The 26,136-nt window shown below is 39.6% G+C and overlaps 1 protein-coding gene and 1 long non-coding RNA gene across 31 annotated transcripts in view; one reads left to right on the top strand and one right to left on the bottom strand.

The window, feature by feature from the left end:
* Nucleotides 1–26,136, bottom strand: part of NRXN3 (neurexin 3) — a 996,746-nt gene that overhangs the window by 384,417 nt on the left and 586,193 nt on the right. The window lies entirely within an intron of this gene.
* On the top strand, nucleotides 1,271–14,220 carry LOC135416111 (uncharacterized). Of its 2 annotated transcripts, none has more exons than XR_010431440.1 (3): nucleotides 1,271–1,522; nucleotides 3,186–3,292; nucleotides 12,856–14,220. It is a non-coding gene; the product is annotated as an uncharacterized LOC135416111 (long non-coding RNA). The 2 variants fall into 2 exon arrangements; XR_010431439.1 differs by lacking the exon at nucleotides 12,856–14,220 and adding an exon at nucleotides 8,568–8,676 and having other exon boundaries at nucleotides 1,274–1,522.

The raw sequence follows: 26,136 nt of genomic DNA, 5'->3' as shown, positions 1-26,136 counted from the left end.
TATCAAGTAATCTTGTCTTTTTAGTTGCTTTCTCTCTTCTAAGCCTGATGAGTGAGGTGGGAAGGTGCCAAATTCCTTTTTAACTTGTATAAATGCGTCTAAATGTCACAGAAGACCCTTGTTAAGTGAAAAGCTTTCCAAAAGTTTTTCTCTCCCATATCTAAAATAGATTGCTCTTTTTTCTTTTTCTGGTTTGGTGTCAGGGGTTTTGGGTTTGTTTTTTGGTTTTGGTTTTGTTTATGTTTTTTAAAAAAGGCAGACCACTGCCTTTCACCATTTCCAAGGTCAGCCAAATGTAAGGACCCACAGCAGAGCTCCTAGTGTTCTCCTGGAGCATCACACACCATAGTGCATGGTACGGCTTTCCCCATGGAAGCCAGGAAGAAAGGTAAATACTTGGGTAAATGCAAGGATGAAAACTCTTCTAACTAGGGCATTAGCAGACCTAAGGGGCCTTCTGTGACAGAACATAAATGCTCCCTCACTTTTTTTTTTTTTTAAATGCATTTGAAGCATATTCATTGCTTTTCTATTAGCATGAAGCTAAAGACTGACTATTCCTCAAGAGCTCTGACCCCAGCAATGCAGCACCACCATGGAAAAGGCAGTGCTGAGGCAAAACATTAGACCTGCCACAAACAGGGCCACTACAACAACTTCATTTAAAAGGGGTGAGTGGTAACAGCTCAAGCTTTCAAGCTGGTGCTCATGTAGATATGACTCTGGTAGAAACGGCATGCTGAGAAAGATGGGTTATATGGTCAGTCATTATGGGACCTGTGTGGTAACAGATGAGGGCAGACAGCACTGGCTAGTCTACAAAGTGGAGAATTAGGAAGAACTGCATATTCCAACTGTGCTTAGTGGCCTTAGCTACTTCCCTTTTAGCACAACCAACCATGGTCATTTCATCATCCCAAAGGTCACTCCTATCTCCTCAGTCTGGCTCATTCCTTGGTGTTCTCACTTAAAAAGCCTGGACTATAGATTGCATTTCTGGTCTTACCCGAAAGATGTCAGGAGAAGCATCCCATTTTGTTCTGCAGCCAAGTATAGGGCTCAAAGAAATTATCACATCATGTAGCCTGTTCAACAAAACATGCTGCAAGATGATGTTACTATGCACCAGTAGGAGCAGAACTGAATTAATGCATTACATTGTCCTAGAACTGAATTAATGCATTACATTGTCCTGCACCACTGTCAAGTGAGATGTGTGGTCCCAAAACGCGATGGCATTTAATCAAAAAAACTTACTCTTCAAGTCATTGTATAATCTACAAGAACACAGGAAATGCATATAATCTACAGGACTTCTATAACTCAACCCATAAGAGCAGAGTCAGATACCGAATTTAAGAGACCTGACATCACAGGAGGGGAACCTTGAACACGCTGCAAAGGAATCTTCGGCAAGCTACCTGTGCATGTGATTCCACTGCAACCTGACCCATTCTCAGCCTCCTTCCCACACTCACCTCAAGAGAGACCTTCTATACTGGAAAAATGAAGTCTCACAAAAGTAATTCTCCTTTTTCACCATCTGCCACACTCTTGCCTTTTCCCAAGCAGAAATGTGGGTCTTTCCATTCCAGGAAGAATCCAGAAGCTCAGACTAGTAAAACTACCATCCTCTGAAGTCTAAATCTCAGAGCTGGCCCCTCACATGCAACAAGAGTGACTTTTTAATTTTTTTTTTTTTAATATAGTAGTGTTTCTTTTATTTGCCTTTTTCTTTTGTACTTGGGTAAGGAGAGAGGAAAAGTGGGGTGTGCAGCGCTGCTTTAATCTCTAGTAGATAGAAAATTTCTTTTCAGAAAAATTAAATGAGCAGATACAATGACACCATGTGCCTGCAGGAGATCAGATTTTTAGACACACATCAACCACAAGTGGCCTCAAATTAAATTATGCACTAGCAGTAAAAAAGGATTTCACATTTAAAAACCAACCAGAATTCTTGATCAGTGAACATTTAAAAATCTCTTGTTCTGCAGAAGCAAACCCAGGTGTTTGCTAGGCAGATGTAACAGAACGTTACTTCATTGGAGCAGTTTTTAACTGCTGTGATCATTTAAATATGCATTTATTTGCCTTTGGAGTGAGAAAATGAAAAGCTAAAGTAGAGTTGTTTTTTGGCCCCACTGCTAGTTATTAGCCTTCTCATCTAGGTAAAACCTGGGTAGGCAACAGTGCTTTCCCTTGCATTGCCTTAGCTTTCCTAAAGTTAATCATCTTCCTGGGAATCTGATTTACTTCCTTGGTCTCCCCTCTCCTGCCTCTTTCCCTTTTGTTTTTTTCTTCCTTGTCTCCCTGTTTTATGAGCTGCAATGGGACAAGGAACAAGAGTAGTACATGCATAACCCCATTGCTTTACCTTGCTGCTTGCAGCATTTCTCAATTTTAGGAAATAGTTCCTTTCACTCTTGCTGCTGGCACCTTATTTGCATAAGGACAAACTATGAAACTATGTCACCTCTCCTCTTCTGCAATACCACAGTCTGCTGATGAGCCTGAATAGTTTTAAACAGGGTTATGCTTTCTCTTGTGCCCTCCTGCAAGCTTGGTGCTCTGCCAGGCAGCTGCAGAATGGATGCACTGAATGTGGAATATTCCCTGTGTGGCAGTCCAACAGGAGCTCCGAGGGGGAGGCACATCCAAGCTCCACAGCTAAAGCCTGGCAAAAAGAATGAGCTTCCCTGCTGCCTTGAAAATGATGGATGTACACAGAGGCTTTGCAGAACTTACAGCCCCATGATCCCCCATGCTGTGCCCCAGAGCACTGCACACAACTAAATTGCCACACAAAGAAACACACTCAATAGCACTGACCTGAACATTACCGAGACCAAGCAGTAACGTAAAAGGTAATGTAACTCCACTGCAAAGGATCAACCTTCACTTATGGGGTGTGTTTCTATGTAGATATTCATATATTCATATGTTGGCTTAATGGCTGGCACGTTCAAGGGGATGGCTGGAGATAACCTGGCTTGTTCTTTTTGGACAGGATTAAAAGTTTTTACATTGGTTCAGTGCTTCTTGAGAACAGTAGCTGTTTCTCCCACAGAACTCAAAAGACGGGACGTTCCAGTCTAGCCGAAAATGGTGACAAGAGGCCTTCTTTTGGTATTTCTGCTCTAAAAGGAGCTCTATAAAATTACATGTATTTTCTTACCTTCTAGGAATTAACCAGATCAAATATTTTTGACCTTTTGATGAGTGGAAAATGTTGAGATTTTTTTCTGTCAATCCTTAGACCTGAGGAAAAAGTTGAGGTCATATCCGGCAGGTAAGACTAAATTACAAAAAAACCCTCTGTAGTCTAACCTCAGCAGTTCCCTTGCAAAACGAGCTATAAGAGCCCTCGGCCAGTGTGAACCCAGCAGCCCACATACAATTCCCCTCCACTCTGTCCTCGAGCAAGGGGTATTTACACTAAATCACATACAGTAAGCCTACTAGCAATGAGAAGGCCTACTACTAGCAAAGGTTAGGGATCAGCACAATTTTTTTGTGTCAGTTTTGCCAGATATTCAGGTAAAATTATACTTTTCTTGGGGAAACTGCCTGATTATGCGATATCAGTGATATCTCATTTTCTGTATGCTCGCTTATTCGGCCTATTAACAAATACCATTGCAGACACAAACACTGGCATAAATAAATATTTGGTTATATTCCACTCAGTTTTCAGAAGTTTTGTAAATCCCTCATCAGTTACAGAAAAATTAGGGTTTGCTTGTTAATAATTTATGCCAGATTAATGCAGAATACCCAGCTGTGTAGCAGGAGAAGAGACTTCATTCTCGTGCTCCAAAGCTACTGCCTTCTAGACTGCAGAAGACCCATTCTCCCTAAAGCAAGAGGTGAACAAAAACCTCAGCATGCTCTGATCAGCTCTGGGCCTATTCAGTACAGCAGCAGAACACTCAGTTTTATTCTACAGTGAATGCAAAATGCTGAAAACATACAAAAATCCTGTTCCAAAATCCACAACTACACAAATATCGTGCACGACAAAGGAATATTTTGTATTTGGGCAATGTATAGTATCAAACTATTCCAAAGGAATTTACTGCCAGAGAGTACACAGAAAAGAAGCATTCATTACCTCCAACTTCACAGACCAAGGCAGTGACAAAATAGACCTTCGACAGGGGTGGGGGTCATGTCTGCCCCAGCCACTTGATCAGATTCTCTCCCATCATTCCAACGAAAACCATTTTAATTTTTAATATTGTTGATTTCTAGACATAAATTCCTGCACAAATAGAGCATAAAAGCAGTCCCTGAGTTTCATGTGTGTATGTTTCTACACATCCTCTAATTACACGATCCCACACTACTCTTTTTTGATGTGAACTTTCACGCACTCAGTGCACAGAAAGAATAATACCGTTGAAGATGCTGTTACTTGATCCTGTGTTTTATCTTCATTGCTTCATTGGTGGCCACTTCTGCATTCTATACTAATCCTGCTCTGAAGAGTAATTTATTTCCACAGGGGCATTTCTGTGGTGCCACTCAGCATAGCACTGAACTGTTTTGCAAAAACTAATTATTTTGGACAACACCTTTCTCAGGTGATAGGCTCATTTTACTAATGTTGAGTTCAGGAATAGGAAAATTAAGTCAAAATATCCACTAGTACTAAATGTGCAAATTCAGATTGCAAGTTCTGATTACACAGAGTGCTTAGCACCTTATGGCACCTTACACTTTTGAAGTGCTGACTTAATTCCTGTTTTCAGGGCTCAATATTGTTTCCATCCAAGCTGTAGGATCTGAAGTTAGGAAATGGAACCCAAGGAACACATAATTCAGAGGTGACCTGAGGGAAAAATGATCTTAGTAACTTAGTAACCACCATAGTGTGACCCTGGGGAAGAAAGAGGGGTAGGAAGAAAATGCTTTGCTAAAGAGGTGTCCCTACCTCGTAAGAATCCCTCACCTCATTCACTACACAACCCATTTCAAAAAAATTGAAGTGGGTGTCCTGTGTACAAGGCCATCAATTTGAGAGCAGATCTCAAACTTATTCCAGAAGCTCTTTTTTTTTTGTGTGTGTGCACGGCATGGGAAGAAAGTCATACAGGAGAAATAATGAGTAAAGATGTTACAAAAAAATCACATCATAAAGACCAAACAAGCACAAGATTCACTGACACTAATTTTTAACTGCTTGATTTTGGACTGTCCCTAGTTCTTTCAGATTTGTTATATAGGGAACAGCTATTTGTTTATATAAATATTGTGGTTATACAGTCATTTATATAAATACAAATATTTGTGTTGTTTATATAAATATTTAGATAGATAGATTTGTAAATACAGCCACACAAACATATAATAAACACATAAAACCACATAGCCTTCTCTGAAACTTAGACTTTCAGTGAGTTCCTTTTGATTTAAAGAGATGCTACCATATCCACTGGCATTTCTGTTTTACATTTTTTATTGAACAAATCTAGAAGAGAAAACTAGATTTCCTTCAAATTCCCCTACCTGCATGATGCAAGGAAATGAAAATGCCTGTCAGCAAAAGTAATGTGTTTAATACCATGCCAGCCCTAAACATCAGTAGAGATTTCTGTGTATTGCAGATAATTCTATCACCAAGCCATATTGCTCTGTGATGTTCTTTTATCTTTGCTGTAGGATAATATCAGTATTTCAAGCATGAGCAAAAGAATGTTTTATGAGATTGATGTGGGAAAATACAGTGACAAGTACATAAAAAAGGGCAGAGAAAAATGCCAGGTAGTCATCATAAATGCCTTCAATTCCCACCAGAATTTGTCTAGTTTATTCAATTTTAATCAACAAGTAGAGGTCTACTGGAGCCTCAGTGACTTTGATTACATTTTCAGTGCCGAAAAAGAACAGCAAGCGAAAGAAAAAAAGAGAGAACAGATAATGGGGCGAGGAGACTGCCAGCTACATCCTAGAAGTCTAGACTTTTACAGGCCAAAATCCTATTTTGTTAAACTTTTAAATTAAATAAAAAGAAGTGATTTCTAAAAGAAGGAAATATAATGAAAAAAAAAAAAAAGAAGAAAAAAAATGAGCCATTTGCCATAATGCAAACATGCCTGGTAAGGGCCAGATCATTCAGGGCAAAAATACTCAGGGAACAAATCCACAATGATACCCTGAGCAGGCAGTTCAGCTGTTTGGGCACTGCTGGAACCTGATCATGGAAGTGCTCACACAAGCAGTTAACCCTGTATGGCTCTGGCTGGGTGAATTATTCACCCCTTGCCTACCTCTGCAAAGGTAGACAAGGTAGGTGTTCTGAGGAAAATCTCTTAGTTACAGATAAAATTATACCAAGAAGAAAGGTGATCTCTCCCATTACAGCTAATTGGCTACCTGTGTCCTACACTGGCACAAGACATAAGCTTGTTAATATAAGCTCTGCAAGTAACTCTTCAGGCAAATCCACCAACACAGAACATTTTTCATTGTCTGAGGTTTTTTCCCCTGGGGATTGCAGTTTCTTCCAGTTTGACAGTAGAACTGATGACTATTATTTAACCCCTTTCCACATTAGCACTGCAGCTGTTCAGCCAGACTGATTTGTTACCGTAGTTTGGTGTTAGGTACCTCAATATTTGGGTGTTAAACTGAGAACGCTTACAGGCAGCTGAGTTTCAGGAAAAGAGTGACTAGCACCCTCTGCAATCAGTTTTAAAACTGTTTCAAGTCATTTAAACTGAGGTAATCAAAACTACTAGTTCTGTAAACCTTGGCTAATTCAACTGGAAGCAAAAAAAAAAATCATCTTGCAGCCCAATCTTTTCTAAATCACCCTCCAACTCTACTGACCCCTTATGTGCAACTCAACATGCTGTCCTGGGGACATTCAGACAGTTTTTAGTTCATCTGGAAAAGTGTTCATTTCAAAACCAATCTGAATGAAATGCCTAAAAAACTCTTAGAAAATAACTCTTATAATAAGCACTGTACCTGTTATGATCTTACATTATTACAGACAGTAAATTCATCTGTTTCCCCAAATCCCTTAACAACTTCTTTTAAATACATAAATAAAGAGGGAGAATTCACTGGATATTATTTCACAATATGTGGATCTGAGACATTTTAATAAGAAACGCACCTTCAGGCTAAGAGGTATGAATTGTACACCAAAGGGAATGGTTTAATACACTGTTTAATGCTATAATCAAAAATGATGATAACATCATGGCTTTTACACATTTTAATATTTCTTTAGAGCTGGAAAATGTGATAGTGAGAACCATATTTGTATATTACATAAATGTCAGAAGTAACACTGAACTAGCCAGGTGACAGAGTTCCAATAGCATTTCTTCTCCCTGACCAAAAAAATATTACCTGAACAGAGAGATCCAGAGATTTCCTCTGAGAATGACCCTTGGAGAGAATGCTTGCCTCTTCTGTATACCCCACCAGGTCATCCAGCATGACCCACAAATCCTCACATCACATCCTCTTGTTTCTACATACAGTGTGTATTTTCAAAAGCTTTGATACCTAATCAAGTATGACATTGATAACAGCACTTGAAAAAGGAACAAGATGGACAGGATACTCCTATCCACCAGGGAACAACCCATGATCAGCAGAAGTCCTAAATACCCTCTTCTGGGCATGGAGATATGCAAGAGACCATGGTTGTGGAGAGACCAACCAGAGCAGCAATCTCTTGAAAGCTCTCTATGCAAGGACCTAGACAGACTCCCTAAAGCATAGGTAGATAGATACTTGTAAAAACACTGTAACGGTACTGAGGATTAAAATAACTGTTTTAGGAGAAGAAAAGTGTTCTTTCCTTAGCTATAGCCTTTCTAGCAGGACGTTGCCAGGAAAAAAACCCCTGAATTACTATAGAGCCTATGATCATACAGAAATTCTTTTAGGGGCGCATCCTTACAATTTTTACAGAGAGGTATTGGAGGTCAGTAACTTCAAGACAGTGGCCCCCTTCAACTGGCAGCAGCCCACTGCAAGCCACCCAAGTCTTGATGTCTCTCTCTTTCCCAAAATGTAGAAGGGGAGGAATGGTATTTCTTGGAAGCAATCCTGGAACCCCCTAGGGAGATACCTCTGCACAAGCCCACAACTGGAATACTAGAAAGATTTTGACTCTCATTGTCTCGAGGATGGGAAGATTGTCAGGTCTCATATGAGAATTTCCATGAATAAGTACAGGACTTAACTTTGACGCATTGACTGTACAAGGGGAAGGTGAGGAAGTGATGTTGCACTGGCTTAATCAGTCCAAAATGTCTTATTTTTGTGTTCTCAGAACCCGACCAGGCTTGTGATAGTAGGACCCCATCTACTCACACAATACATATACATTTAATATATTCCTATGGATTCAGACTGACCAAGTGGTTCTAAGTCTTTGAGACACTGTTGCAAAAGGAGTGTTTTTAGACTTCTAAAATGCCATGTAAAAGTAAAGTTGGTCTTTCAGCGTTCTGTAGCCGGTCTGAGCTAAATTGTGCAAGCTCTAGCAAAAAGTATTAGCCTGTACATAAATGTTTTCTCTTGTTTTTTTATTCTTCCAGTGAACGGGAAGTCCCTAGGGTCCTGTTAACTGAGACCAGTAAAGACTGTCACACTTGTCAATAGAAACAGGTTTTACACCTAACACTAAAATATTTTGGCACTTTCTAATGTGTATTTGCTCTTAGCTCTATTCCCCTTAAGAGAGATGCTGGCACTTTTACACATTTGCTGGGGATGGGGAACATTTGAAGCCACTCTGTGCTCACTTTTTGGAGGACAGGGACTTGTCTCATTCCATGGTACACCATTACCTTCTTAAGCAGTTAGCACCTTCAAACAGTCAGGCAACATTTTCCAAGACATTGTTTTGATTTATCAAGCATATAGGACAACTTCCAGATTTCTCTTATGCTGGTTTCCCTTCTCCTCCCAGTCAAGACCTCTATTTCCCATGGCAATAGAAAAAATTTAGGCTAAGATGGAATGGGAGATCACAGGTGACAGAAATTTCCAAGAGGGAGCATATGCCTGATATAAGTTCTCTTGAAGACCAAACACATAGCTCATATGTGGCTACTGACCTAAAGCATGTGAATTTTCCTTTCCTTTTCCTAGGGAGCATGCTTTCTATGTGGCAGAAGTAAAAAAGCAGTTTTTCCAGCTTGGAGTTGAAGGTTGGAGCCTTATCCTTTTCATAGCTTAATCTCTTTTCATAAACATAAGAGTCCTGACCAAGTGTTTTTATATCAAGATATGTTTGGTGACAAGGTCAGGAAAGTCTAGCCCAAGGTAATGTTAAATCTTAGCATAAGGATGAAGAAAAAAAAATGTTAAGGATTTTAGGCAGTGTTTTTTCAAAAAAGTACTAGTTCTAGTTCTGAAGTACATGTGTGTGGAGGGGCAGAAAGAGAATTACATAGGTAATCAATCTGAGTTTCTGAGCTGCCCTATCCTCCTCTTGCTTCCCTTTCCACACACCTCAGCCCTTCCCCCAGTGCTCCTATGAGTCCTTAGATCTGGTTTTGACCAGCATTTACTTAAATGTGTGTACAAACATATCTATATGTATTTACTTCAATATAAGTATTTCCATGGGCTTTATAGAGATAGGGTTGTTTTTTTCCCAAGTATGGAAACAGCACATTCAATTATTCTTTACCTAAAAAAGAATTAGCTGGAATATTGATATAAACTAGTCTTAACTCAGTGTCCAAAGACAGCACACTATCTGCATTTAAAGCTGCTTCAGGAAATTAAGATCTTAAGCTTATAAATACAAGTAATTTGTCGTAGCTGTGACAGGCTTTCCTCTTCAACTTGTTTGTAGCTTTTAAAAACTAAAAAACCAAATAACATATTATTATTTCCTAGATGGGTGCTATGAGCACTGCATCAAAACAGCAAAATTCACAGGGTGAGGGCGGGTGGCTTTGGTTGGTTTTGCGTTTTTAAAAAACAAACAAAAAGTTGATTTTGGACTTAAATCTATAAATATAATTAAGAACTGCACTTGTGGATTCTCTTTGAGTGCTGGCCAAGCTAAGCACTGCTCCTCAGCTCTGCACTACTGCTCTGCCATTATGTCTCAACTGATCTCGAACTCTTCCATCTGTGAATTATTCGTTGCCTCTCCTCATGTTCGTCTGCTGGCTATTTATACATCAAACTCTACTATCACAGCATTCACTAGTTTCTCTGAAAGAGGATCTAAATTTGCAGAATAAAATGCTGAAGTTGCACAAACACTCCTTACACTGGGAAAAAAACCCATAATTCTCATCTCAGAAAGAGGAGAATTACTGTGGATATTTGAAGTATTTCCACTTGGAGCTATTCTAAATACTGCCATTTGATGCAGCCATTTTGGACTTTTAGCAGGCATAAGGGCACAAACCAGCTTACTGAGAATCATTTGCACATATGCTGATAAAGTCCTGGCTTGCAATATACTGAAAAAGCAATCACCAGTAGGCAGTTTAGCTTCACACAGCTACAGAAAGCCTCTGCCTAAGTGACTGGAGGCTGAAAATCCCTAGGTATCTTATAGCCCTACTCTGTCAGAAATAAGCCCTTGGGACCAGATCTTCAGGTATGTGTGCTCGTACTCTCATTGCCTTTGGGAAATCTTTCTAATTTATACTAGCTGAGGAATCAGCCTTTATATATGTAGTCTCCATAATTCTTTTCCTACGATGCCTCTAATAAAATGAGAATTATAGAAACTGAAAGGGTATGAGAGCGTGAAAAGGAAGCGAGTTCCTGCTCTGTCTCATATCAGTAAGAACCTGAAAAAGGCAGAGCTTGGAACAGTGGCTTCAGATCCACCCTGAAAAACAGAGCAAAACCTGGCCAAGGCAATGTCCAGAATTATGAGCACAACTCTTGCTCCATTTTTCTTATCTCTGCTACGCTTTCTTCCTGACCTTGGGTAAGTTGATTAACCTTTCTTTTCTAAGTTTCTCTAACTGTGGTATGACTCTGTACCTCCCGTAGAGGTTGTGATGCTTAATTGGCCAATATCTCTCAAATACTTGAAGTGCTTTGGATGAAATATGCTGTGCAAGAGAAATAATTGAAGTCAATGGGGCTGTGACAACTGACACTAGCTAAGGAACTTCCCCCTGGTGTTTAATAGGATCAGAAGGAGGCTTAGTTAAAATGACAGGAAGCCAAAGAGGCATTTGGTGTTAATAAGACCATAAATGAGTCAAAGGGGTTACTATTTGCTGTGGTAATACCCAGAATTTTTCATCTTCCAAGCACTCTATCAGCATCTATTAATTCTCAGACCTCCACTTAAACAGAGATCTGTAATATGTCCCCCATTACACAGATAAGAAAAATCAGACAGATGAGTGATGTGACTTAACCACAGAACAAGATGTGAGAAATCAAATTTGAGCCTCTGGCTCCTAAGCCTATTCTCAGAGCTCCCTTTCTGCCACTCTTCTGTTGTGTATATATTTCCTTATCTTTCTGTTTCAATTATGAAAGCCCATCTCCTGATCCTTTTTCTGCAAGCACCCCTGCCTAATTCCCTGTTAGACAGTGCTAGATGTTCTTCCATAAACTTCTCAAAGCTTTCAGACAGAAAGCAGAGCTGGGGGGGAATGTTGCTGGGCTGAGCAGCTCTCCTTGTCTCAACAGCCCCTTTTCCCAAGTGCTGAAAAAGATATGAGTATTTGCCCTTCCAAGTATTTTTCATTGTTCACTACCAATTCCCCACAGCACCTGGCTGCTGCACTGCAACCTCTCTTCTCAGAAGTATTTCATATTACAGTATGCTGGGACAGGGTCTGTCACTTCAGACTGACTATTGCTCATCGCAGGAGGAAATTCATGACCTGCTTAAGCCCCTAAGGGAAATTATTGCTGTTATTTCAGCTCTTGAAGATGCCAGCCATTAGAAGATGCAAGGCTGAGGTTATGTAAGTGTGCTGGCCAAATCCAGTTGTTCCAGGAAGTCCAACAACAGCTACTCTGCTCTGCTCCTAACCCTCCTCTGTAATGGGTGCCAGGTGAAGCTTTTGGGTGCTCAGTCTGAATAACAGCCTCAAGACGAGTCCCCACAGACTAGTTTCTATGTAGAAGGAATATATGAACTTGAATCTGTACCCTACTTGAAAATACGAAAGTATAATAGTGTGGGGGGATGCTGCTGTGCTGAAGTGTCCCAGCAGATGGAAGTGTAACATGAAATGGGACAAATTATTCAACTGTTATAATGTCATAAATCTATAAATTTACAACAATCCCAGAGAATATAGTTTATTCTATAATAAAGACTTCCACTGCTGCTTAGAACAACTATGTCACAGCAATATTTGGGGTAACAACTTTTGTACTCTTGTATGGTAGGGCTTTCTTTTCTCTTTTCCCTTCCCTTCCCTTCCCTTCCCTTCCCTTCCCTTCCCTTCCCTTCCCTTCCCTTCCCTTCCCTTCCCTTCCCTTCCCTTTTCCTTTTCCTTTTCATTTCCTTTTCTTTTCTTTTTTCGAAGTTGTTTACCCTAGATTTACACTCCTAGTCCAGAAAGCAGAGGTTTGGCTACATTATCTCTACTTAAACTATAGCCCAAAATGGGACAAAAGAGAAAATACAAAACACTACCCAATAAAACCTCAGCACTAACTTGTGATCACATCACAATGAGACACATTTGCACATGTTATTTCTTGGCTACCTAGAGTAGTCTTGGAACAAGAAAAACAGCCTTTTTTTCCCCTTAAAAAAAACCCAAATAAGAGCATTTCAATTACCATAATAATACAAATTTTGGTCCAGATAAAATTTGAAGGAATAAGGAAGTGTGCCTAGATAAGAATTTCCTTTTCTTTTTTTTTTTACAGAACAGAAAGGTAAAGAAGGATGGATATTTGCCCTTGATGACACTTGAGTGCTTTGACAGTGACATAACACTTCACATGCATCTCTATTTTATATATTGAAGAGAGACAGCTCATCAGATACACAAACTATAAATCTAAACTGTAAATTCTTCCTATCCAGATGTCTGTTACACTCACACCAAAAAAATTATATGAAAAAAATATTATTTCTGTCCTCTTCTGTGCTCTTTGCTTATTAAAATGTAAAATTTGAGACATTTGATTGAGATATTAGGTTCTTAACACACTGAATATCTTTTGTTACAACAAAGTGAACTCCCTAAAAATTTTAACTCAAAGCCAACAGGTAAGGTTCAGCTGGAAGGGACTCTGACACTGACTCCCTGAATAACCTTAAGGAAATCTCTTTTTTCTTGTGTTCCTCCACTGGGAGCTATTAGAGTCAATTCATTAATGTGCACAAATGTGATTTAAGACCATCAGACAGAAAATATTAAAGGAAAACCACTGTCATCATAGATTTACATTAAATTATCTTAATAAACTGAATACTATGCTGTCTTTAGTTACAAAGTTAAAAAAAAGGTAGGCAGAGTCACACTATCCTATAACTAACACAGCAGGGAGATCTGTGACAGGAGATGGACAGTTTCACAACAACTAAAACTTCAGAGGCTTTCTGCAAAACTACAGGTGAAAGCAATGACATGTTTCATTTAGAGGCTTCCTAATACTGTTTGTCTGGGAAAAAAAAAAACAAACCAAAAACCAGAAGAGAAAGAAGGTAGCAATTAGTTTTGGGGAAAATATAAAAGATGACTGCTGTTTGTGTGTCAGGCATTGGGGAAAATTACTACTTTGTCTTTAGCAGAGAGATGACATTATCCCTGCAGCCAAACAGAAGGTACACTGTAAATGCAAAGTTCAGATATATTCAACAAGAAGAGGTGAGAAATCCAGCTGGATTAGAAACAGAGCCATTCCCAAGTTAATTTGGATAAAGAAGTTTTGCTAACAGTCTAGGCTGCATACAGCAGTTTACTAGTCACTCAGAAGAGGTGGTGGTACCATCCCCATTTTGGAAGCTCTAGCAGGTTAGTGATGGGAACCACCCAGGATGACGATGAGAAGCTGAGTGGTCACAAGCACAAGAGAGATAGTTGGCACTGGGCTTTTTGCATGTATTTAAATGAATGATAGCTCTGTGCTGCCAAATGGAGAGACTGTGCTTTCCTGTTTGGGAATAGATTCCAGGATTGGAATGGTCTACAATGACCCAGTAGGCATATCCCAAATAAAATGATGGCTTATTGGGTATGTGAGCTTTTCACAGTTACGCCTGGATTTCTCTATATGACTGCTGGCTTGGAGGGAAAGACCCGAAGAGTCAAAAAAAAAAATAAAAAAAAAAAATAAAAAAATAAAAAGGCAGCACAAAAGCCCAAGGGAAATGGGGCAAAACTGTAATGAGAAAAAGGAATAAATAAATGGGAAGTGGTATGTAAGCAGCACTTAAGTCTGTGTGAGGTTAATACCAACCATTTACTCCAAGCTAAATAAATGCTGCCTGGGGACTGAGATTAGAGCAGGCAGCTCAGGGGAGGCAGCAGCTTCTCAAAGCTGGAGCCAGGAGGAAGCTCTGGGAGTTCAGCAGTCTGGTGCACATTTTTGAGCATTAGCCCCATCTGACCAAAGGGAATATGATGTTCACAATAAGGGTGAAAACTCTCCATGCCCCTACTATGTCTATCTAATGCAGTGCCATCATGCTGCCAGCCTGTGCAGAGATGTAATATCATTCTGTCATATTACCATCACAGAGTCTCAGAGCAACTGGAGATGTCATGAGCCCTGTCCAAACTGAACACCTTGTGTAGACAACAGCTTGAAATGCCTCTTTCCCACTTTACAGTCCCAGTTCAGAGACAAATAAGCAGACAGTCAAATGCAGATCAAAATCCTCTTTTGAATACTCTGCCTCTTGTAATACTTCTGCTTTTTCAGAAGCAGGTATTGGATAAAACTGCTCAGGCACAGCCTTCAGCCAGAAGTAGGAGCCAAATTATTAATTTACTTCTTCTGATTCTAATTGCATTCTACCTCCAGACATGTAATCAGGCTTTTATTCACCTAACTGCTTTATTCTCTAACTAGCAATTCATCTGAAGAGGTTTTCCTGCAGGATTTTCACTGTAAGGATCTTTTTTTTTTGTGTTAGAGAAGGAATTCACTGCTTCAGTGCAACACTTTTGCTCATTAAAAATAATTTCTCAGCAAGTTTAGTTGCAGTAGCTCTTCAGTCATATTAGAGACCCTGTTGCAGCATTACTTCCAGAGAACATGCTAAAGATCAGCAGGGAAAATGAAAGGGAAAGAAGAAAACAAGAGGCTGGAAGGACAAGAGAGATTGCTGCAAATTATAAGCAAGCCCAGACATGCTGGTGCTCACTGGGGTACTGATTCAACCAGCCCTTTGAAATGTGTTTGACCATAAAGTCAGTTTGTACCCTCAAAGGAATTTCTCACCTACTCACAAATACAGTTCTCTGTGTATTTTCTCTCTTGCCTCATTCTCTTCCTGGCTCCCTTCCCCCTTACATCATCCCTGGCTTTTTACCTTTACTACCACGTCTTCTGTGCTCACTAGAGATGCTTTGAAGCTTGCTTTCACAACATAGACTCATTCCAATCTTTAGGGAAATGTGCTACAGAGAGAGCAGGGAAATGTGCTACAGAAAGAGCCTGTAGTTTATATCAGCAAATTCGCTAACACAAGCACATCACCCCAGAGAGATGGCATGTTCAGCTGCCAGTGAGTTTACTGCAGCTCCTTTGCTTTTGGAGCAGACAACTCCCTCCTCAGGAAGTTTTGTGTGTGTATGTGTTTTGTGGGGCAGCCCTGCAGCAGCCTGTTCCGTTACAGTATGTAATATTAATTGACAACTTTCAGTGTAGCTCCTGGTTTTCAACTAAGTAAGAGAACTGGCACAGTCTGGAGATGAAGAAAGATTATTTCGAGACACAAAGCATGTTAATCTCCCTTCTGACTTAAGCACAAGCACCAGTCAATGATTATTTCTAATATACCACGTAAATAATGACTCACATTATTCAGTGAAGCATCAGCTTAGACAAATACAGAAAGTAGCAGTGTACTACTTTTCATTCAGTGGGCCAATTTCACCTCCAAGGTAAGTCAAAAGCCTTCCTGAAGCTCTTAATCAGTTGAATACAGCTTTGTTTTAAAAAAATCAACATAGAGTTCCCTTAGTGTAAAAGTGCTAATCACTGCAGGCAATTCATGATTGTACAATGACATCTACTTTTCTTTAAGCAGCAGAACAAGGAAGAGTGTGGTAGCCTCCTGGACACAGGAAAAATAATGTGACTCTTCAGCCTGAGAGAACATACTAAAAGATTAAACAAGAAACTGCTGTATTTGTTTAGAGAGGGAATATTGCTCTAACCTAAAGAGTCAATATGCCAGAAACCACCCTGCCTGAGGTGAAACAAGACATAGAGCTACCAGGAGTGTTCTGCAGGGGGACAACCAGTGCTGCAGAAGGAATTAACTAGTTGTGATTTTCTAGACCTTTTCCATCTTTAGTCTTATCGAAAAGAGCTGTCATGGCCATTGTGGCCATGTAATCTCCTAGGAAGACAAGGGAATATAAATTTGGGCCTCCAGGCTTCAGAGGGTCATGTCAGTGTTAACTACTGACTTCTTTGTACCTCTGCTGCATCTCAGGAGTTCTTTGATTCACTTCTAGCTTCCTGCTTCTGGCACTGGTAGGTGAGAAATGGTCCTTCTACCTGCTTTTAAGCCCTGGGAAAATTCTGCAGTCTGTTTTATCTCTATTATCTGTTCAGCTGGTGTAATTGGGTTGTTTCAGGATGGATGAAGCCAGAACTGAGAAATAGGTTTCCATGAGTTACTGAAAGGAGAAAATGTAAACAAAATATAAGACTTGAAGTTAAAATCTTAGACACTTCCCTCTCTTCCAAAATCGCATCTGTAACACGTCAGCAAAACAGATGGTGTAGGAGTACAAAAACATACTGAGAGACTGTCTGTCCTCCTCAGAGTGGTCCAAAGGTGATGATGATAATGTCTAGAGAGCATCTTTCACCAAGAAGGGGAAGAAGTAGTTTTTTCATTCAACAAAAGATGGAATTTAAGCAAAGAGAATGTGAAATGAGGAGGCCAGCATCAAACAGCAGAGGCTGAACTGAACTTATAAACAGATTTTCTAGATGTCAGGCTAGTACCCTCTCCCAGAAGGTGTGCTTAATAAAGCACTTAAAAGAAAAATCAGGAAACTGTTACACAGAAAAAACAACCCCACAGAACTGTGGAAAAAAGCCAGAAAGGATGCACTGGAACTTCCTTTTTCTAAACAATTAATGGGACTACTGTTGGCCCTTGTATATGCAAGAATATATGAATACCTGAAGAGAAACAAGCACAAACTGGCAGCACTGGTATAAGAAAAAGCCTCAAAAGCATCTGTCACTCTTACCTGTCCTTCATTGAGTGCAATACACGGCTTCAAGCAAGACTTGCCAAAACCAAATAGATCACCAGCCCATGGGGTAACCATTGTACACTAGCCCAAATTCAAACTGTCTGACTTTTTTTACCTGAGGCAGCATAGTTAGCATCACAATCATGCTGGCCAGGACTCATCCATCATCACTTAGGCCCTTACATCTGAGAGAGTTAATTAGATTTCCTTCAGAGTCAATGAGGGCATTTCCAAGGCTGAATTCACCTGGTGTCTTTTAGATGTCCATTTTAGAAAAAAGGGAGAGAGATACCAAGTTCACATCCTCCCATGCTTAACCTCCAAATTTGAAATGCGTATCAGCGAACAGATAAATACACATCCTTTACTGAACTGACTCTTAGTCAAACAGATAAGAACAGAGGATTGAGACAGATTCACATAAAATTCCAGTAGTAAGATCTAAAATGAAAGGTTACAGGAAGTCCTCTGTAGGACTTCCCCTTCAAAGGGAAAGCTTGTGTGCCACAAAGACCAGCAATGGTAATATACTCCACTAGATACATTCCCCTGTTTTGATGCATACTGCCAGGAGGAAAATGGTAAGACTCCATACTGTGGTCCACCAGGATGTTTGCTACAAAATTTAGCGTATACACAAAGTAGGTAATGCAATAGGTCAACACAGAGACTGGTTATTAAGTTCAGTTCTGCAAATGACTGCAAACCAAGTCTAAATAACTAAAAGTTAAATGACTGCAAATCAAGACTAATTCCAACAAGAGATCATCAGAACTCCAGCACTCAGACTTCAGCCAGTATAAGTTTTAAGCCAGTATTTACTCTGAGGGCAGGGGCTTAGTTTGGTAAAACGAGCTCTTTCTCATGAATTCAATGAAGACAAGGCTGTTAGCAGTGACTAATCAGAACAGTCTCTTAGGAAAAAGGAGAGCTTAATTACCTTAGTGCTCTACTCCGTGACTTTCCTAGACATACCACACACTGAAAGATACGTGACAATGTGGGTGCCAGAGTTTATATCATCATAAGTTTGGGACATCCATACTAGTCATGAGTTTGATTCCTGTCTCCCTCTTTTCTGAAGTGCATTAGCTACTATGGAAACAGTATCATCAGAATGGGCAGGGATTTCTGACACCAAGATGAACCCCATGCTTATGCTAAACGATATACCTTCTACGCAGAGCTCTAGCTAAATCTAACCTTGGCACATTAACTAATCCAGGTCTCTCATACACAATCTGAAGTACATTTCTATACAAAGGAGGTAATTCACTAAAGCTTTGTAGTTTTTTCCTACTCTTTCCCACTCCTGTCTGGTGGTGGACTTCTTGTACCCTATAATGTCATGAAAGCAGCAAACTGCACAACATACAGCTGCAATGATTTGCAATGTAATATTTAGTTAAGGTTGAGGAATACTTCCATGTTCCAGAAAGACTAGAATCCCTCTGCTGAATTACAACCACAATGTAATTAATTTAATTTTTTTATGCTTCCTGAAATTCTCATTTTGAAGATGCTGCAAGATCTGCTACCTCAGTTGTATCAAGAGACATATAGAGAAGCCAGAATTTTACATCCTCATGTTTAACACTACTTACTAAGACTAAGACACAAACACGATGAAAACCTGCCTTTAAAAAAAAAAAATAAGGAGAAAAAAAAAAAGGCAGTTCTCTTTAATTAAGAATCCTTTCAAATCCCATAAGCTGACTGAAAATTTTTATAGGGGAACAATGAAACAAGAAATTCTCGGCTCAATCAAATCAATGGCTCATCTGTTTCTGTATCTAAACGTGACAACTGCCAAATGTTTCGAACTATTCCCTTTCTGCTACTGCCATTCATTTCACTGCTATTGCACTATAACCTGCACTGTTATATTCCTCTAGAACCTGCACTGCTATATGCCTCCCAATGCCAGTCTGCGATCACAGATAGGATGATCAGTTTGGAAAAGCTTCAAATGCTCCAAAATATTTACCAGATTTTAGAACACCTGGAAAGCTATGAAATAATAATAAAAACAACAATTATAGTATATATTGCTTTTCCAACAGGAGTGTGCTTGTGATTTATTTAACTTCCCCAGTCTTCAGTAACTACAGAATAAATTCTGAAGTATTATAAGGAAAGCAACTGTCTGGATCTCTCATACAAGCCCAGAAGCGTCTGGAATACCTTTGCTTTAGCAACCAATCCTACACCATTGTGGAGACCCAACAGACTTAGAAAATCTCAGCGAAGCTTCTAAAACAGGAAGCTTGAAAAATTCAACTAATCGCATCGTCGTACTCAACCCTCAGAATATCATTTTTGCTCTTCTTGCAAGAAGCAGCAAATGCTGTCAGTATCTCATTGAAGAATATGTATGCCCTAGTTTACCAGTTAATTCTGAACAGCAACCTCCTGTGACTGAAGAAGACTTTTTTTCCCCGCCTGAAATAGTATAGTTGAATTAGATATTAGTAATTCACCCACAGTAAATTAGACTTGATTGATTAAAGTCTACCACTCTGCAGAAATAAAATTAACTTGAAAATATCATGTGGCTATTAACTTTTAACAAACAGCAGTCAGAAAAGTCTGAATGTATAATAACACCTGAACTGCATATTGCAGTTGAGAAACAAGTTGAGGACTTGGGTTCCCCCCTGCAATAAATGGTTGCAATGCTCCATGTTTGGAAAAATAAGGACAACTAACCACAGCAAAATAGGCATGTGCATGCTTTGTTTTTTTCTTCTTAGCTAGAAAATTTCCAATGCTGCCTTTAAAATTGCTAGCAATCTGTCATTCTTTGACAAGGCTGTTCTGTCTACTATTTGTAGTTAAGCAGAACCAAAAAGGAGTCTGAGTCTGGTGGGAGTCTTACACATCTTAAGCCTTGCTGGAAGAACACCACTAACAAACTGAGGTTGTGAAGCCCAAAGCCCATGGCAGCTGCACAGCTCTCCCCTGAACACTAGTCAAGGCCAATGGCTGAGTACTAAGAATTAAAGTCCCCAAAGGACTGTAGAAAGGTCAGAGGCACAGCATGCCTGTGCAGCTATGACAGGTGGTTACTACAGCTCCATGTCCACACGAGCAATTCTCATTCACAATTCTCAGCAGATAATTTGTTTACCTGGGACAGGCACACACCTGTTTACCTGGAGGAAGCAATGATACATTCTTCAGGAGACTGCTGATCGAATTATAATGGTTTTTAACCTTTCAGTTTGTGCACACACAGACATTTTTGAGCCTTTCTTGTAGATCTCTGTGAGGTGATTTTAAGCCAAATGACAATAGGCTTGCTTTACTTAGTTACTTTTTATATAGCTTAGATGTAGTCTGCCCACATCTGTAAGTCAAGATGTAAAGGCATTCCAGTAGTTATTTTCCACACCCTACTATCAAATGCACCAACTTAAAATAAAAAGCCAGTTCATCAACCATTTTTTACAATAGTGATCACTGCTGTGAGGACACTTCCATGTTCTGTTAACCTTAATCTCCAACATGAGAAAAATGTGCCATCATGCTCTAGTATTTGCATTGCACTTAGTGGGGCTAAGACAATATTCTGATGCCTGGATGCTGCAGGTTGGCCTTTCAAGACATAATCCTGAATAGCCATAGGATGAGTGAATCTACTTCTGCCTGCATCTCTCTGTATCCTATTGCCATGCGGTGCCCATAGGGTTGGGAAGAAAGTCTACAGAGATAATGGTTACAATTTGCAAGGGCTTCTCTTTGTTTCACTGTCTGAGCTTGTTTGCTGAGGCGGCACTAATTGCAGAACAAGGCTTCAGCTCAAGGGGCCTCACAAGCAGAGATGCTTGCTCCTGAAGCTTAATTCCCTGATTCATGACCTTGGAACAGCAGGGACAGGGGATAAGAGGGAACACACATATGACAGTTGTTGCCGTGAAGATGGCAGAGTGGCCTGAGGGTTCAGGACACAGATCCTGTCCTCAGTTCTATTTTCTACTGGATGTCAGCTGTGGACAGTTCACAAAATCTTTCCTTGGACTTAAGATTGTCTCATAATGGTGATGATCAAATGCTTTGAGCTATTTGGAAGACAGAAAATGCAAAAATGTTTTGTAGCATCTCATTATTAAATATAGGACTAGACAAACACCTCTGAATCTTGTTATTATTCAGATAGATAAATATAGAGCTGGTTGCATTGAGTCCCTTCTGTGTTTTCCTTCTGTGAATATTATAGCAAGTGACATGTAATGTGGAATGAGGAAAAAAAAAAAGAGGTAGAAAGAACAATTTTAAACTTGTATCAGAAACTGTTCAAAGAAAAAGATTTTTTGATTGTGTTAGCTCATTTGCATTTGAGACTTGACTTGTCTTACAGGAAAAACACAATGTGATTTTACAGTAAAAATAATAGCAATAAAAAAAACTAATTATAAAGTCTGCTTAATTTTCCTATAGCCAAATCCCTGAGTAGCTTCCTCCTATGTGGCATCTGAAGAACCTTCTTTTCTCTTCAAGGATCTAGAGTTCTGCGCACAAGTATAAAAGTAATTCAAATCACACCACGCTTTCATAGGTAACTAAAGATAGGGATGGTAGCAGGAACCACTGCTAAGGTACTAACTGAACAGGAGAATCAAACTCCCAAATCTCAAAGAGAACAGTACTAATGAGAGAGATGAGTGGGACTAACTCTTCCCAGTGAAGGTAGGAGGTATTGTCTCTCCAAAAGGGCAAGCGAAGGACACTTTGTATCACTGATTTAGTCTTCCAGCTGCACAAACCCAGAACCACAGAGCCAACAGAAGGCCTTCCTTCCTGCCACCAGAGTATGCAAAAGGCAGCTCCAGCACTGTTATGCCAGCATGACCAAGAGGTCCCACACCCAAGAAAGTCCTGATGGGGCAGAAAAAGGCACAGAAGATTCCATCTCCAAACAACAGCAGGTCTAACTTCCACATGTTGTTCTTTTGGTTTGGTCCTCTCCAGCTTCATCTATGCTCCCTGCTTATGACACATGGGTAAATCAGCAATCACATGGCACATGCCCCCTAACTTAATGAATTCTAAGTCCAGCACCTCAGTATCAGTGGTTCCTTAGGTTTTACTGCCTTCTAAAGACAGAGAAGGAGCTAAATTACCTCCCTATGCATCTAACAAAAAAAAAAAAAAAAAAAAAGGAAAAGGAAAATTCATGCAGTACATTTTGTCCTTCAGGCAATTAGCAGGGTCAGTCACAACAAGTAAAACATAAGAAAGGCTGATTTTTGGAGACTTGAACCCCAAAATGTCATTGTGCACCTTGGGGGGGAGGAACTTTGCTTACTTTTCTCACAAACAACTTCAGTTTCCCCTACCAGGACCGATGGAAGAATTATACTCACTTCATAGTAAGCAGAAGTCAAATTTCAAAGGAGTTTTACATCAGTAGAGGCAAGTGAGGAGAGGTAAAGATGCCAAAGTGAGATATGTTCAAATAACACAGAAATAATGTCCAGTCTTACATCTTTTTTTTCAGATTTGCTATAAACCTTACAGAAACTAAAATAATAGCAATGGGAATCCAAAGAAAAGAGACTAGGAAAAGAGATACACAAGTACTAAACATTATGTGGTACACAGTAGCCACTATCAAGAGGTCAGAAAGACAGAAGGACTTCTGATTTTATTCCTGGACCTCCCACATCTTTGCCAGTTCATCTTCAGCAAGTCACTTATAAATCTTCTGTACATCCTATTCATAGTTTATAAAAGGGACAAAAATACTTTGAGTTCTTCATACGAGAAGTGCTGTACATGACCAAAGTATTATAATTACTATTAATCCATAGGATTTGCATTTAAAAAAACCCCAAACAAATCCCAAGTCTTTCTTAGAAATAAGGGGTGTAAGACTGGGCTATGATCCTGGAAATGTTCTTAATAAGATATTTCCGAGGATATTAATTTATGGATCACTTTTCTCCTATACAGCTGTTGATAGTTGGAGATTGATAGTCTTCACAGAAAAGAGAGAGCCTTGGCAGTAAGCTTCAAGAGCACCTGGCAAAAGAGCACAAATTGCAAGTGCTCCTGAAATGACAGCTTGTTCATTGGGTCACATTGGCATCTCCCCATAACATCTCACAGTTTTTAACTTTTTTTCACTGTATCTAATTTGATAGAAAGAATTCTTGTAAATACAAACAGAAGCACCTTTACAGGAGTTAGTACTCCCAAATTAAATAACTTCCCTTCCCTCTTATTTACAAAGACAATGTATATTTTTATCTCCTACTGTTTCCATTCTACAACTGCAACCAAGAAAAGCCTGTAGCCTAAATGCGGTCCTGGCATCTGTTGCTGAAGGAAACCAATTCGTCCCTGACATCTGCAGTGACTACCAAATGGCTTTTGCTAAGCATCTTCCAATGTTTACATTATATAAAAATATATAATAATATTATATTATGCAATAACATATAATAGCATACAATAATGTACCATATAAAAATATATAATTATGTTACATTAGAAATAAGAGTAATGCTACTAACTTCTATTATGGCCTGAGAATCAATTGAAGATGTAACATTATTGCAGGATTTGCACTCAATGATCAATATTGAAGAAAATTTCAGACTCAGAGCTGCTTCCCACAAATAGATAGGATGTCATCTAGACAAGCACATTACACTTATGTATTCTCTCATAAACATATACCAGCAGTGGTACTGGACAAGTGTGGGCTTAGCAAACACACTGGACTGTTCTGGCCACACTGACTGCATGCTCACAGCTGTTAATGCCAAACACATTGATCACTTTCTGTTCAACATAGATACTGCCTTCATCATTAGGGTTTCCAAGTATTTGAAGTGAAAGACTACTTTCCTCTGTTCTTATATTCCTCTTCTTAATGTAAGGATTTTTTTGAGATACTTGCTAAAGTAGCAATTTACCACAGTTTGAGTGTTCATTATCGTGAAGGTTAGTGTGTTGTGGCCACAGCAGTCTCCCTTGGTTGGAACTGTCACCATAATCTGTACTGCCCCTGTCTGTTGATCATCTCTGCCGGTCATCTCGCAACTTGATTTTAGAATAGTATCTCTTTGGGAAAGCAACCACATCTGGAATATGTTTTACCCAGTGACCAGCATAAGGCAGATGCAATATAATTGAAGAAAAATACTCAAAAATTAACAGAAGGACAAAGCTCTCCACTGGCCACCGCAGTGAGCTTTAAAACCCTAAGTTGCCCAGCTTGATGCATGCCACAGGGGAATCCATTTCTCAATAATGAACTTCACATTTCAGTGTGAAGAGTTTTGGAGCAAACACTGCTGGTGTTTGCCCACCTAGAAGGTACCAGTCACTTCATTATATAAGGACGAAAGATAAAATTAGCTTGGGAACAATATGTAGCATCTTCTACAGCACAATGACTCACATTCACACGAGACTGTCAAGCTGGAACATAGTTATGGAGAGTGTAAAAACAAGGCTGCAGTAAAAAGTACATCTTCAGATTCTTTTGCTGAGAAATGGAGAAAACTAAAGAGCTAGGGACGTACTAGTGCTCTCCAACCTACTGATTCCACAGGGCACAGAAAACTATGAACCATAGCAGATAGATAATATTACCTCCTTCCCTCCACTTTGCAAATCACCAAACAGAAAGAATTCACGGGAAAAATTATTACAAAAGAAAGACTAAATATTCCTAAGAGAAGTCTCAGGAGAACATACTCAGAAGGTGAAACCTCTTCCTGTCAGCTCACGCAGAGAACTCCATGCTGCCTTATTCATACATTCCAGCTTAGCAGAGCCTGGAAAACATGGAATTCTGTACAATTCTACCACTCAGAAAAAGTGTATTGTTCTCATTGTGGTACACACAGAATTAGAGAGGTGAGTAGATAAGTCTGTCTGCAAACATCTGTTTTCCTCCCTCATTTCATCTTCTAATGAAGGAAGCAACATTGCTAATTCTCACTTCAGTGCATTCTCTGTCCAGATAACTGTTGCACAGCCTTGCTCATCAACTCATGAAACCAGAGGAAGGACAGACCATTTTTGGCTTCTCAACCCGAGTCCACAACAACTGATTCATCAGAAAATGATTCTTGAAACCATTGTTGGGTCCTCACTGATGTCAATGACTACAGCAAATATTGTCACAAAGCACTTTGCAACCACTGTCAACATCTCTCAATGAATATGCCCAGAAGCAGTAACCCAACTACTGTGAAGAGCTGTCAAAATATGTGGCCTGATGCCAGCACCCAACTGCTGCCACCTCACAGCAGACCTGGCCAAAGCCCCTTCCTGACCACTGTTGATACCAGCCAGCCACGTCACTTGTCCTTATTGGTGATAACATGAAAAAAATTCACAATGCAATTTTGTTTCCATAACAGCTAAACATAATCTCTATAACTGCATCTCACAACCAGTAAGAACATTATTCTGTACCCCGGCCTAAGACAGGAGGGAATCACTGCAGGACATGGGAGTTACAGCACTGCGTACCAATGAACAAGAATTATCCAGCAGTTTTGTCCAAGTCTGAACAAGTAGCTAGTAAAAATACCACTACTGAGACATGGTGAATCTTACTGCCATGAGGTTTTCCCTCTGCCACATTCAGGTGAAGCTTCCTTTCTTAAGATTTCTCTTTTCCCTTGCTGTACTTTTTGCTATGATACACTGTAAGCAACGCTTCTCACTCCTTGATTTCAAATAATGATCTCATCTTTACTTAGTCACAAATTAGTCAAGTTGCACATATTTA

Source organism: Pseudopipra pipra, chromosome 6, assembly GCF_036250125.1.
Source record: "Pseudopipra pipra isolate bDixPip1 chromosome 6, bDixPip1.hap1, whole genome shotgun sequence".
NCBI lineage: Eukaryota > Metazoa > Chordata > Aves > Passeriformes > Pipridae > Pseudopipra > Pseudopipra pipra.
The sequence above is the reverse complement of the archived record's forward strand: the minus strand, read 5'-3'. Positions and strand labels throughout refer to the sequence as shown.